The sequence below is a fragment of the Lepisosteus platostomus genome, chromosome 12 (assembly GCF_059453375.1).
Source record: "Lepisosteus platostomus isolate fLepPlt1 chromosome 12, fLepPlt1.hap1, whole genome shotgun sequence".
NCBI lineage: Eukaryota > Metazoa > Chordata > Actinopteri > Semionotiformes > Lepisosteidae > Lepisosteus > Lepisosteus platostomus.
The window spans coordinates 1,977,514-1,992,632 of NC_142622.1; positions in this window are offsets into that span (position 1 = coordinate 1,977,514).

Sequence of the window (15,119 nt, forward strand, 5' to 3'; positions counted from 1 at the left end):
CAGCAAAAACCGCTAAGAAAATGAACAAATAAAATATGTTGAGAGTATTCTTCGTCTGAGTCAATAATTTGTGGAAGCACTTTTGGCAGCAACTCCAGCTGTCTGTTTTTTTGGATAAGTACCAGCCCCGCACTCCAGGATGGACCCATTATTTTTTGCCAACGTGCTCAAGTTGTGATTTTCTGTCAAGTTAGCTGGGGATGAACAGCTTCTTGACAAGCTTCCCAGTCCCTGCTGGTGAGAAACAGTCCCATAACATAACACTGGCATCACCATGCCTGTCAGCAGGGATGTTGATGACTGGGTGATGTCCTAGGCTTGCACCAGATGTAAAGTTTTGCTTCGGCTTTGTTTGCTTTGACCCCAAAAGCCTTTGCTTGCGCGTTCGCAGTATTATCTAAGTGTTTCTTGCAAAATCCATGTAGGAATGAATTCCCAGTAAGGGCTTTTTTCTTCCATCTCTGCCATACAGCTTCGAGTCATGGATATTTTCTCCCATCTCCGCCATTGAATGCTGTGGCCCTTTTGAAGTTGGCTTCATGACGGTGCCCCAAAACAGCTTTCTCCTTGCCCCAGCTGCTCAGTTTGGAGGGGCAGCCTGATCTCGGCAGTATCTGGGTGCTTCAATAAACCACTTCCTAATGATTGATTTCACCATGCTCAAGGGGATGTTCAGTGTCTTTGAATTTTTTATACCCTTCCTGATGTGTGCCTTGTACGACTGCATTATGCTGAAAGATCCTTGGTCATTGTGGTTGAATCTCTGCTTGAAATCACTACCAGACTGAGGGACTTTACAGAGACGGGGGTATTCTGAAACCATGTGAACCACTCTGGTTGCACTGTGTAAAGCTTTGTGCGAAAGCCACCCTCTTGACTCAAGACTCAGGCCCAGTGGTGGGGCCTTGAGCCAAGTTGGTGGTTCATTAGTGCAACCTGCACGATGAGGCAAAGCTGGTCTGAATTAGTAATTGGCACTCAGAAGGTGTGAAATGCTTCATAAGGAAATGGCACTGTTAGGATAGGCCACTCATCTGGGCTAATTAAAGAGTCTTATAGGAACAGTTGGGAGGAAAAGGATTCCTAAGCTTCAGAACAGAAGTGGAGAGCACAAAAACTCCAGAGAGAGGCCTGGATTGGGCTGGTTTACAGGTTTGTATGTCTCAGCAGTCTGCGAGGTAGCTTGAGAATGATACATCTTAGGTTGTACTGATCCAGGTGCTGGACAGGTGAGCTGCATGGTAGTTTGTTAGCAAGGCTCAATGGGAGTGAGGGCACTTCTGAGGAACGGGTTCGTCCAGCTGGACCGGGGCTGATATGAGGTGTTGGCACCTGGAGGAGCAGACAGGATCAGCTGGGAAAGTTAGTGATCCCAGAGCCTGTCCAAAGGACAAGGACAGACTGTTCAAAAACGTGGAGTCATGAAGATGACGCATTGGTGGTGCTTAGATTGTGATAACATGAGTGCTGCCGTGAGTCACATGCCCGGGCCTTTCAACTAATTGTGTGACTTGTCAAAGAGGTTCTGTGCACATGAACTAATGTAGGTTTGCTGTCCAAGCGTGTTATTGTGTATCCAATCAACATCTTTAATAAGTGATTTCTTTTTGCTGACTTTTAACTTCATCCACAAAAGAGTTCAGTTTGAGCATTCCTGTTTTTCTTAAAAATACCTGCTGAAATGTGTACACAGTACATCATGTGTAATTCAACATCATTTGAAGGGGGTGAATGCTTTTGCAAAGTACTGTATATTGCCTTAAAGCATTCTTTTTTCAGATTTTACATATGACACATATGAAAAAACATTACGCCTACCACTTGAGTATTGCTTTCCAACTAAGAAGTGTGAGAATCTCTCCAGCATGCCTCTGCTGTGTGCAGCGGTCATGCAGTGTGGTGAGGATAGCTGAGGGCAGTGGTGCTGAAGACTGCCAGTTTTGTTGAGGACTGGGATGGACTGGACCACAATGGAATAGCGGCCGATAGTTTCACGTGGAAGTATTGGCACTTCTGCATGTCAGTCCTTAAAGACCACAGACCCACAATTCAACCCACAATTCAACTGTGGAGTTGAATTAGTGAGGAACACTGTGTCAAATGAAGGGTGTCAGTACTTTTGTCTGGGCCTGTAAGTGTAATGAGGCGATCAGTGCGTAATAAGTAACTCACTGGAAAGGCATGTTATACAAAGCATTGTTATGACAGAGTCTGTAGTACAACTGGTGCTGACTGGTCTTTACTTTCAAGAGAGCCAGTCTTATACAAGTCAATGATGAAACCATTACTTGTACATTATACCAATGGTAGTAACAAAGGATCTTATCCTCTCTTAGTCAATACATGGATTAATCAAAATATGCAGAAAAATGGAGAACAACAGATACAATAAAAGTATTGTAGGTAAGAGTTATAATCCTAGATGTTATCTATAGAATATACTGTAAGTCTTTTTTACACAGGGCCTTAACAGCCATCTTCTGAATGATGTGCACACACAAACCAAGCTTAAAAAAGCAACGAACTTGCTCAACTGTAAAAACTGAGCTGACCAAGAATACCCCTTTGCTCTCACCTGTGGCTCTGGTTAAATGAAAAAGTCTTGGAACTTGGAACTTGGAAGTCTTCCAAGTCTTGGAAGAGTGTTTTCTGAGACTGTCCTGAGGCGTCTCTTGTGTTGATAAAAACATTGTGTCTGTTCTTTTTGGTTTGTTACATTCTGATACGTTTAAAATTAATTCGTAACTGGCCAAACAAAAGCCACGATGGTGATGTGGAAAAGGTGAGACATTTTTATGAATTATCTGCCTGATCTGATCTTTTTGAATGACTAATTTAGCAAGTCCAAGAATAGCTAATTCTTTAAATAGCAAATCGTAAGGGCTTGTGCAGTGCAGTCATTTTTCTGTTTCAGCGGTTTGAATATTGAGAACAATATTTGTGTTTTTCTTGTAAAATTACCTGCTGAAAAAAATTGGGTTTCTAGAAGCCACAACAACAGTTAGATACACAATAAAACAAGGCATGTACTTAATTACATACATTAGGAGATTCAAAGGCTGATTGTCCATTGAAGCAAATACTGAGTAGTGTAAAATAGTGTCATAGCACTATGTGAATCTTTTAGTTATTGCAAGAAATTAAATTAATTGGAGAATGAACCACTGAACAGTTGCAGTACATGCTGTTGAAGCCAAAAGTCTGTCTTCTTTCAAGAAATGGCTGGATGAGAGCCAAGAATCGATTAGCTATTAGCAACCAAACAAGTTACAGTAGATGGACTGACAGTCTTCCTGTCATTTATAACTCTGTACTTATAATATGGTTAATAGTTTCTTTCTATGCTGGATAGGTAAGAATGTTTTTTATTATTTTTTTGACCTTTTCAAATACGCACTTCCAGGATGTGTTGAAGATAACATTAAATTCACACATCTGGAAACATACTTCCAGTAGTAACAACAATGAAGACAATTTTCTGCACAGATCATTTTCTGTACAGTGGTTGGAGTTGTACCACAAGGCTACTTCAGAGTGGGCACAAACCGATAAGTTGCAGATTTTCTGTGCTTTACTTTCCCAAATTCTATATTGAAATGGTGGAAAGGAAGAAGTGCTCACATCTTGCACAAGAAATCCCAAGACAAGGAATTTTTTACATCTTTTTATAGCATAAATGGATACAGTATATAACGTAGCATGGAAAGGATTAAAATCAACCCCCCCCCCCCCCAACTACAGGAAGCAAATGGTCCGTTTTAGGTGGCGAAAGTTTTCAGAAATCCATGGTTTGCTGGTTTGGGAAATATTATAGTACCTTTCCTGTTTGCAATGCCTAATATTGACAAAAATTTCCTAACATACCCTGCACTGATCAGACAATGATTTTTTGTGCCTTGACTGAAGCAACTGAATTACACATTGAGTCTGGTGTTTGCCTTGTCCATCTGCTTTGCTGTTTGTTCACATTGGTCTTGTGTATTCTCCCACCACAGTTCACTGCATTCCTCAGGTCTGCTTGCCTTTAAGTCAGGGGCCTCAGACTCAGTTGCTGAAGGGTATGGCGTCTTCTGTTTTCTCTTCCAAATTGAGCAGACAGTTAAAGAATTGAACTAATTATTTTCTAAAATAGACACCTACAGGATTTTCCTTAAGGCCTTCTAAAGTTGATAACTCAGAAGCATTCACACCATTAAAAGTACAGTTACAACGGAGCCAGATTAGAAACAAGACAGTTCAGTAAAGGCTCAGCTACATCATCTCAGATCCAGGTTAGAAAATGAGAAATTATGCAGCTAATTAAATACTAACAAACTGAAATCTCAGCTGAAGCAAACGCCGGTACAGTAAAACCAGGGGCTTTAGGTATTAGTGTTTGAATCTAAGTAAAGAGAATACTTTCCAATGTTCATTCAATTGTAAAATTACCACTAATTTCAGATTCTGATGATAATACTTAGCACTAATAAAAACAGAACAAAATTATAACCCCTGAACAATACTCTTAATCTCGCTTTGTTTTCCTATGTCTGCAGTTTCATTTCCTATGTTGTTTTCAATTTTTAGACAGACAGTTAAGCAAGAGTACAAAAGGAAAATAGAGTAGCTGTGATGCTCTGTATTTCTATGGAGAATGAAAGGTCGCATTGCTTTCATGAACTGCAGAAATGCAGTAGCTGTAACCTCATGTCTCACACCTCCACTCACAAATGTCACTCTTGTTCCTCACAGGTCACCAGCCATCTTTGCAGTCACATGATCCAGACAGATACAGTGCCTGGCTTACTTTCATCGCCCGGTGTTTAGGAGCTCAGCATGATTCACGGGAGAGCTTATCCTGAATTGGGAAGATGTCTTGACAGTTGCTGAGCATCTTAAAAAACCCAACCAAGCGAGGTCTCGACGTTTGATTACTGAGTTCCTCTTTCCTTCAGGTTCAACAAGGTCTGTGGCTCAGGAGTTTGCTTCAGGAACAACAAGCGATAAGCAGTCCATCTCCACTTCAAGATGTGAACACGACGGGTCTCTTACAAGGCGATACCATTTGGCCCATATTCCTTGCTAGGTTGACAGAAGATGACTTTTCGAACAGCTCATCCCGCCACTTCTTGAAATCTCTGCTGTCATCTGTTGCTTTCCAGATCTTCACGTCTTCTTCCTGCAGAAGTGCTTCCTCTTCTCGGTCCTAACAGCTCCACCTCTCTTGCTCCATTTGTGTCCTGGTTTAATTTAGTGCTTCCGTCTGTCACTGACCTCCAGGGGCAATTTTTCCTAGAAGGATGCCCCCTTAAACTTTTTGTAATAGCTTTTTAGGTATAGACAGTATGGGCCTGGTTCAGGGATTAAATTGACGTTAATTGATGTTTCTCAAGGAGTCCATTGCATTCATTTTGTCTGTAACTTTCAGGATGGAGATACTGAGTATTAATGTGGAACAAACACATGAAGTCCTAGAGAGCAGATCCAGACTTCTGTACTAAAGAGTACAAAGAAGAGGAAGTTATTTAGCCCATTTGCCCAAAGCTAGCCGCTAATTGATCCAGTGATCTCATCTGGTCAATCCCAGTCTGTTAATATCTCACTGCAGTCCCGATCATCCCTTTTTTGTAGCCTCTTTCATACTCCAGAGTGTTTTCCAGACACACTCAACAATGATGCAAGACTTACTGATTTAGCCGTAGCTAACTGCAGGATACCCCAGAAAATGGGAAAGCACAGCTTGAAAAACTGTAAACTGTAAGAGTACAAAATGTAACCAATGGAATGTTTTAACATCACAACATCTTCCATCATTCTGAAGCAAAAAGAAATCAGTTATAAATGTTAAAGTGAACATGGAGCGCTGAGACACTCCATCTGTGCTTCAGCAATCGCTTGTTGCGCTCTTTTAGAGCTCATACATTCCTAGAGGTTTTTGTAATAAACATTGCGAGTTTTTAAAGGGGTCCTCAGGAGTACAAGTCTAGCAGAAATCGTACAGTATGTGCAGAATTGTTCATCCTCAGTTTCTTCAGGAAGGTGATGCCATGATATTAACCAGTCTGATTTTTTTCCCTGCTTTTTTTTAGAGACCTGATGTGCACAAGAGTAGAGAAGATCTTGAGTGATCAGGCCATGAGAAAATGTGCTTTTGAAAACTATGTGCAGTGCTCACACATCATTCCCAAAGCGTGACTCAGATGACAGAACGGGATGGTGTGAAGTCATTGAGGTCGTGAACTTCCTCTCTAGCACTGATACTAGCCTATTAACCAGGATGGCTCTGAGAATGTGAGTCTGCTGCAATGTAATAGTAATGCAACAATAATTAAGCACTAGAGACATTAAAGTTTAACAGTAAAGAGAGTCGGTAGAGCTGTAACTGAAGCCATAACAATGTAATTCTCAACCAGCACTCTATCTTTACACAAGTGAAGGGTAAAAAAACTTCTAATCATGTTCTACAAAAAGATGATTAGAAATATATTTTAGTGCAGCTCTTATTTATCATTTAAGACCTGCACTAAAACCATCAGATGAAATCAGGTTTTCTTGAGAACGCAATCAATCAGTCTTGTATCTTGTGTACTGTACATGTCTTTATCGTGGTGTAGAGAAGATTCGAGCTGCTTGTCCAGCTGGGAGAGGAGCAGGATCAGTCAGTACTTGTACAAGTCTGTCACTCAGCCATCCGAAATTTGGAGCATGCCCCACTGTGTCACCGTCAAAGGCACAGCCTGAGAATGGCAGTCCAGGTGAACATTTATCAACTGAACTAACTAGGTTAAAATACACGAGTGTATAACAATGAATATACCGGCTTCAACACATGTTGTTTTGCACAAAATTGCCAACAAAAAAAGGCAACACAGATCTGTCAGTTTCACATGTGCCATCATATGATAAGCCTTTAAAATAGGATCTAAAAACAGCTTCCACAGTTGTATAATGAATATACAGTGTATATAAAACTTTGGTTTGACTCATTATCAAATGAGACATTGCTTGTCTCATTATCAAATCCATTCTTGTATTTTATCTAATAGAAGCACAATTTGTCTGGAGTATATTGTCACATCACTCACAAGAGAGTACAATGTGTATTTATCAGGAATGTAAATTAAATTCAGCCTATGATAAGTGTGATTATTTTGTGATATAATAATAAACTAATATATAATAAATAATAATAATGAACATAATAAACTTCGGTATTCTTTTCTGTATTTTAACATCAATGCCCAAATGCACTTAAAAGGAACTGGCACATACTCAATGCATACTGTACATAGACAGAGGTAAATAGATCTGTGATCAGTGATTTAGCAGATACGTCTGCGCAAAGCCGACAGGGTGAACTCTGCATTCACTATCAGCTCTTCCCAGAGAGACACCTGAAGGCCTGGCTGTGGCATCTCAGGACTGAATCCGAGCTGGAGCTGGACTCCGAACCGGGGCTGTCCGCTGGGCAACCTGACTTGTGTACGATTGTTCATGAAATTAAATCTGGTAGAGATAAAATAATAGCATTCATAGGCTTAGTTATCTTTGATTGTTCTGGAATCTCTAGGAATTTACAACTGTTATCATCAGTGAAATAACTTGTAGTGAGTTCCACCTTGTTCTCTGCAACTTTTACAGCTCTGTTGGTGGACCAGTAGGTGGCGCTCACTGGACCAGAACCTCCACACCAATGACCCAACTGCCCTTAACCCCAACTGCTCCAGGGGTGCTGTACAACAGCTGACCGTGCGCTCTGACCCCTAAGCTTCTCTCTCCCTGCCTGTGTGTCTCATGGAGAGCAAGCTGAGGTATGTGAAAAGACAAATCCCTAATGCAAGAAATTGTATATGGCTAATAAAATGATCTCATCTTTAATGTTCCCATGACGCTTTTTGAAATAGTGAAAGTTGTAAACCCAGTATCTTGGCTCAGTTCCACTGTGGGCTCCCTAGGTCAGCTGATTAAGTGATATCCCGCTCCTCCACCTGATCTGTGTGTAGAGGGGCTGCTGGCTGCTGTCTGACAGGGGGGAGCAGCCCTGCGGTGGGGGGAAAAGTGGGTTCTCTCTAAAAAAAAAAAGCTTTGGGGTCTTTCAGTATCAGAAGAGCTGTGTAAATACCTAATATATCTCTTAGATTACAACGAGGCACAAAAGACGTGTAGTTCACAAACATATACAGTGGTATTTCCAGTCTATTTAAAGAATTACATTTTACCTAAAGGAATAGTTTCATTATTAGAACTAAGTAGTTGTTTCAAAATGTCAGCCTGTGGTACAGTACTTTAATTCCATTCATGTCACACTAGAGAGACTCATTGAGTCAAAATCAGAAAGTTATAAATAGCTCCCCTATTTTACGCAGTTCAGCTGAACAATAACATTGCGTATCTGAAACATAATGTATTTATATTACATCCTGCTGCAGCCGAAGCCTCGAATAGTACCTACTCAGCTGTATACCAGTGGAGTACTGAGAATCTCTATTTCTGAAATTCCCCCTTTGAAAGTGCCTGTTTCAGTGGTAAATTTAATCAAAATTGTAACCCCCCCCCAACTCCTACACCCACCTCCAGAGTAACATCATGCTGGGTTAATATAGTCCATTTCAAAACAAGGGGATTTTCTTCAGGTGCCAACCGCCATCTGTGAAACATTTTCAATAATTAACCTTAAAACAGTCACATGAAATCTCTGGGCTGCGATCAGCTCTTGCAGTACAGGGCTCTGATGTTTGAACCTCAGCTCTCCGAAAGCAGTGGACGTGTCCGGTTTTCTCACGGCACCACAGCTCTGTGTAGACGTCAGCTGTCCTCACAAACATCTGCCTCAAGTTCCGAATGTCGCACACGTCCCGAGGCCTGGGCTCCATGATTGTGTCCGCTTTGCGTGGGGTTTGTGTGTGTTATGTGTGCTACTTGTGCGTCTAGGCTGATCATTTTATGGACCATGTTGTAGCATTCTGTTCTGGTAGGAAAAGGGGAAGAGCTGATCAATCTGGCGTATTTGTCTCTTATTATGTTGCTAAATGTTGATTCTCTGTAGTTTCTTCCCAGCTTTTCTTGCTGCCTGATACATTGACTCAGTAACGTGTGGTGAGTAAACACATTTTTCAAAAGCCCTTTTAGGGACAGAAGGGAAATATTTAAACCCTTCTAATGTGCGACCACATTCATGGAATTTCAGAAGATCGCTGGATTCGAGATCTTAGGAAAGGACAAACAAGAGGAGGCCATTCTCGTAGCTTAATGACCTAAAGAATTTCATTCATTCCTTAAACATTTGCACAGGGGAGGTTCCACCCACAAGACTAAGAAGTTACCAGTGCCTTCTAATTTCAACAATACTGTACATCCTGTGATTTAATTTCAAGGCTCTTAACTAAATATCCTAACATTTTATTTGCCTATTTATGGCCTTTTCCCATGGTGAGTCAGCAATTTACTTAAATATTAGCATTTTCTTGTATGTATAGTTCATGTGTTTGTTGCCTGCCTGTAACCCTTAGCACTGGTCTACCTTTCAGGTGGACTGTTTTTGAGTCTTTAGTCTAAATTTGAATTTAGAATATTTTCCAAATCTTTTGACTTTAATTTACTGCAAATCCTCCTGTTCTGGTATTGTCTGGAAACGTCACTAGATTACTGGCTGTACCAGAATCTTGATTATTGATTTGAATCAGGAAGAGCAGGAGCCCTGATTCAGATACCTGTGGTTATGAAGTTTGAATGGACTGGCGGTATTCCCTTAAGCCCGTCGAGGCTCACTAATTCTTGCCCCTTGCTGACTGGATTGGGGGCAATTTTAGCTTTGCCGGCCAATGTTTAATAATTTATTCCTTTTATTCTTTCATCTGAGTCAGTCTGGCTGTCCACCTGCCTGCACAGCACACTTTATAGGGCTGCCCACCAAATTCGCGCGGTCTCGTCTTTGTCGCGGAGCTGAGCAGTAGGTTCCGCCCTGAGACCAAGGCTCCCTTCTTCTGATCAGCAGGTTGACGGGGGCTTTGCCTCCAGGGGCTGGCACTTTGCCACGTTGGTCTTTTTTTGCCTGGCATGTGGACAGCTGGCTGCACTTCAGACTGTCGCATCTTTGCTTTTTTCTGTCTCAAACGCTGGCCACTAATCCAGTATTCAATTATCACTCCCTTTCTCTGCACTGTCCCTCCGTCCCAGAGCGCTCAAGTCCTAACCTGTCGGGACTCTCGAGGGCATGTCCATCACTCTCCGGCCTCTTGCACTTGGGTTCTGACCAGTCACTACCCGCTGTAACACAATATGTTGGTAGTATCTCTTTTCTTTTCGGCATGTTCCTTCACGCTAAACGTTGGTTCATTTCTAATTATTGCTTCTTTAAATTTACAAGCAGTGGAAGTCATTGCAAACACTGAGATATAGCTAACAGAGTTATTTTTTTAATTGACGTACCTTCAGAATATCTCTGCATTTTTAAGAATTTCCAACTTGTAAGGTAAAGAATCGTAGGTGTTTAAATCTGGCACTTTGTTGTAAATATATTCAATATGGCCAGGACCTGGTAGTGTACTCTAACAGGTTGTTTTGTGCTGATGGAGCAATGTTCATGAACTGTTAATATTCCTTCATATTTAACATATATACATTTCTGAATCATTAAATGGCAAACACTAGAAAAAAATAGGAGTTAACAAAACATGGTAGGATGCTTAAACAATTTTGAGCTGCCTCAACTGTGCTCCACTTTAATAAAAATCAATTGTGTTTTTAAGCTAATGGACTCCATGATGCTTCTCATACAGGAGGAGATCCACTCCATCCAGCATTGAAGTGCAGATTCCATACAGAGCAGATCAGGTAGAGAGCTGAGAAGCTGCTTCACCAACCGAATTAAGGGGTAACTTTAGGGAGGCCAAACTGTGTAACTCTGAGTGGAGTTTAGCCAGGTAACCACATATAATCGACACTCTTGCTCTTTCTAAAAGTGCCATCTGACCCAAGTACTCGGGACCTCAGCTGAATGTCTCATCCAAAGACGATTGGCTGTACAGCGCAGTGTCCCCTGTTGTCACGCCCTCTACTCACCACATTCTCACACGGAAACGCACCCGCACTAATAACACTCCAGCCCTGAGCACTTCTGCCAAACGACACTGCCCCTGCAAATCGGCCAACCACGACACTTCATCAATCAACACGCCTTCTTCCTCGCACAGTACTTAAACCCTTCAGAACCCTCTGCTCTTCGCCTGGTATTGGTTGTTCTTTTGTGCACCTACCTCACCTTAGGTTCTGTTTTCCTTCTCGCTCTTTGTTACCTACCTCAGAACTCACCTTTGACCATGTCAGCAGCACTTCGGCCAGCAGCCATATCACCCTGCAACTCACAACTGGCAACCCACTGAAGCTAAGCAGGTGTGAGCCTGGTCAGTACCTGGATGGGAGACCTCCTGGGAAAAACTAAGGTTGCTGCTGGAAGAGGTGTTAGTGGGGCCAGCAGGGGGCGCTCACCCTGCAGTCCATGTGGGTCCTAATGCCCCAGTATAGTGATGGGGACACTATACTGTAAACAGGCGCCGTCCTTCGGATGAGACGTAAAACCGAGGTCCTGACTCTCTGTGGTCATTAAAAATCCCAGGGCGTTTCTCGAAAAGAGTAGGGGTGTAACCCCGGTGTCCTGGCCAAATTTCCAATTGGCCCTTACCAATCATGGCCTCCTAATAATCCCCTTCTATGAATTGGCTACATTACTCTGCTCTCCTCCCCACTGATAGCTGATGTGTGGTGAGCGTTCTGGCGCACTATGGCTGCCGTCGCATCATCCAGGTGGATGCTGCACATTGGTGGTGGTGGAGGGGAGTCCCCATTACCTGTAAAGCGCTTTGAGTGGAGTGTCCAGAAAAGCGCTATATAAGTGTAAGCAATTATTATTATTATTATAATTATTATTATTATAATTATGTCTACTGCCTTGCCCCTTCGGATTTGGAAGCCTTCTTGATTGACCTTCACCTTTTGATCACAGAACTGCCTTTTCGACTACGACTGCAGCCTTGCCCTATTCTGGATCGGAAACCCACTCTGCTACCTTTTTCTACGAACCTCGGATCTCGACTCGGACTTAGCCCCTCGCCTCGCCCCCTTAGGTACCGCACAGGGTTCATCCTCCCGTTTCCTCAGCGGGTCATTTGTGACACCTGCCAGCGCACTGAGGTACTGATTGGGAAATTCAGGTCCTGAGGGAGGAGCGCCACCTACTGGTCCCCAAGCGTTACTTGGTTTTCCCTGGAGGTCTCTCAGCAGAGAATGGATCAGGCCCAGGCTTGCTGAGCTTCAGGGATCAGAGGAAATCAGAATACAAGAATGTGGTAACAAAGCACCTAAAGAAGACTACTATATTCTTTATCATATTCTCCTGTTGGTCTACTTAGCACTTGCCAGGAGCAGAACAGTCACGCAGTGATATGTATCCGTGTTTCATGCAGATGGAAGGCAGAACCTTTGAGCTATCCTGTGTGAATGAGCGTCTTAAAGCACTCTGTCCTCTCCTGTGAAAACGCAGGACAGGTTACAAACTAGAGGAGTCCGTCCGGCCCATCGTTTGGTGGTTAATGGCTAATTGATCTGAGGCTCAGAGGAGAGAAGAATGGAGTGAACCAGAGGCAAGGCCTGAGCTCAGACAGAGCCAAGGCTCATTCTCCTGCTACACCCCAGAGCTCTGCAATTCCACCCCCGGGGATATCAGAGAGTCGCCTACCCTGAGCGCCTTCTTCTGCAGGAGGGCCTTTATTTACTGTAACTGGTTCTGTGTCTGCCCCCTTCGCTTTCGTTCTGCTTTCCAAACCCTTGTTGTAAGTGAGTTATTATGTCTCCTCTCATTGCATGCTTTTTTTGTTATGTAAAGTGCTTTGAGAAGCCGCTTTTAAAGGAGCAATAGAAAATAAACATTTCTTTTTCTTTTACTTTTTGAAAGTGTGTCTATGGGCACGTTCGGTACTCCCAAGAAACTGTGGGCTTTTAAGGAAGATAAGAGAAGGAAAAGAAAATGACAACAATTAATTTATAAAGCAACATCTGATGTGAGTAAACAGTGAATAAAAACTTGAAATGCAGGAAAACACTGTCTTTTAGAAACAAGGATAAAAAAAGACACACCCATGAGAACAACATGAAGAGACAATTACAGCTCCTCTACCCTGGGAAGTCCCGCTGCATTGTCATCTACACAGAGCACTGGTTAGCCATAATGACTATGTTCTTCATGGGCCTATTTACTGTGTCATGGACTCTTAACCAAAACACGCAATCTGTTAAATGACCCTTGTCAAGAGTTCGAAACAGTAAAGATGCAACACAATACTGAACTATGTGAGTGCATTAGAATATATTACATGTTACACTCATTGAAACTTGCCATTTTATCGCATACCTTTTTAAAAGAACTAGGCCACTCATTTAAAATTGTCAGTTTAAAATAATCCAGAAGCACATGAACAACAGGGCACAGGTGGAAAAAACTTGGAAGTGCGTTCAAAACGGAGAGCAGGAGGCACTTTTTTACCTAAAGGGTTATGAGAGTCTAGGATAAGCTGCCCAGCCATGTTGTAGAAACTGATCCCTTCCAAGAAACAGCTGGATTAGATCCATGGATCAGTTAACTACTAATTACCAAACAGGCTAAAAGGCTTGAAAAGCCCCCTCTTGATTAGAGCTACTCATGATCCTCCCTGGGACAACTGTACAGGTGGATAAACTTTGAAAGAAAAATTAGTCCCTTTCATCTGTCACTCAGAAAAATGTACATAAACTGCGAATCATTATTTTAATTAGAATATCAAAATGTGGAAAAGCGGAATCTTTTCTCGAAATAAGTACATGTGATGGTAAAAGGGCCAGTCCTTTCCCTTCAAGTAAACAACAACAAGAGCTATATGACAACACAGGACTTAACCTGCTGACACACTGGGGGAACTGGGTGAGTCGTAAACGTGGAGAGAGAGACCGCAGAGCTTCTGGGAAAGGAAGGAGTGTGGTATTTAGGCTTCAGAGCAGGAAATAGCATCAATTACACTTTACTGTTACCTCTGCCTCTGGTTTTTGGAGTTCCGTGTGGAGACTTGAAGGTTGAACTCTGCTGTACTTCAGTCGGTCTGATTTTTCAGTCTTGGTATTATTTTTTAATTTTGGGCAGGTTTGAATAAAACTTTAAATGAGGCCCCATCTAGAAAAAAGAAATATTCCGGCGATGTACTCTATAGGGAGTATTAGATGTGATGATTTTCTAAATCTTTCTTATTTAAAAATATGGACAACAACACATACTCTTTTACTACACTGAGGAGCTTGTGGTTTGTAGTGACATATTCTATCTGGAGTTTTCTAAGCTGATCTCCAAGATGATCACAACAAGGAAATTACTTCACACACTTTATTGGCATCCCCCCCCGCAAAAAAAAGAAATTAGTTTACATTAGCTAAGAAATAAATACTCATAAAATATGGGGAAAACCTAACGCTCCAGAATTTACAAAATAAATTCTGGAAAATATGAGTCATCTACTGCAATTTCCTTCTGTTTCAATAATTGTTTACTGTTGCTTTAACTTCAGTCCCGTGGTTGGACAGGCAGCGCCCTCCTCTGGTCAAACGGAAGACAACGCCACAAAGGCCAGAGAGGGACGAGGAGGGACAGACGGAGGGCTTTCTCCAATTCCGACCGTGCAAAGCGACACTAGACTTCACTGCTAGAAAAAGCAGATTTGTGTGCTCATCAGAGGCTTGCTCAGCAGATCTGGTTGAACTGAGCTGGTGCTGAGTTAAATGTCCCTCCTGTGTGACACTAATGCTAATGAACACTGTGGAAGTGCGAGTCAGCCCGTGCCTTCTGGCTGACATTAGGTTTGCCCTGTGTCAGGCTGCCAAGCTGAGAAGCTGAGGTTCTGCTTGGGTCCAGTTCTAGCTGCAGGGCTTCAGGACCGCAGCCTGGTGCCAGCTGAATACCACTCCCAGATGTTAAGCTGTTCACATAAATAAGACCTCATTGCAAAATAGCACTTTTAAGCACAGGGTTTAAATTCCCTGAGCATGGTGAATTATTTGAAAAAGGACAGAATTGCTCGGTGTTATGTGATAAAATGTGTCTGTAGCCTCATTAGTTACTCTGT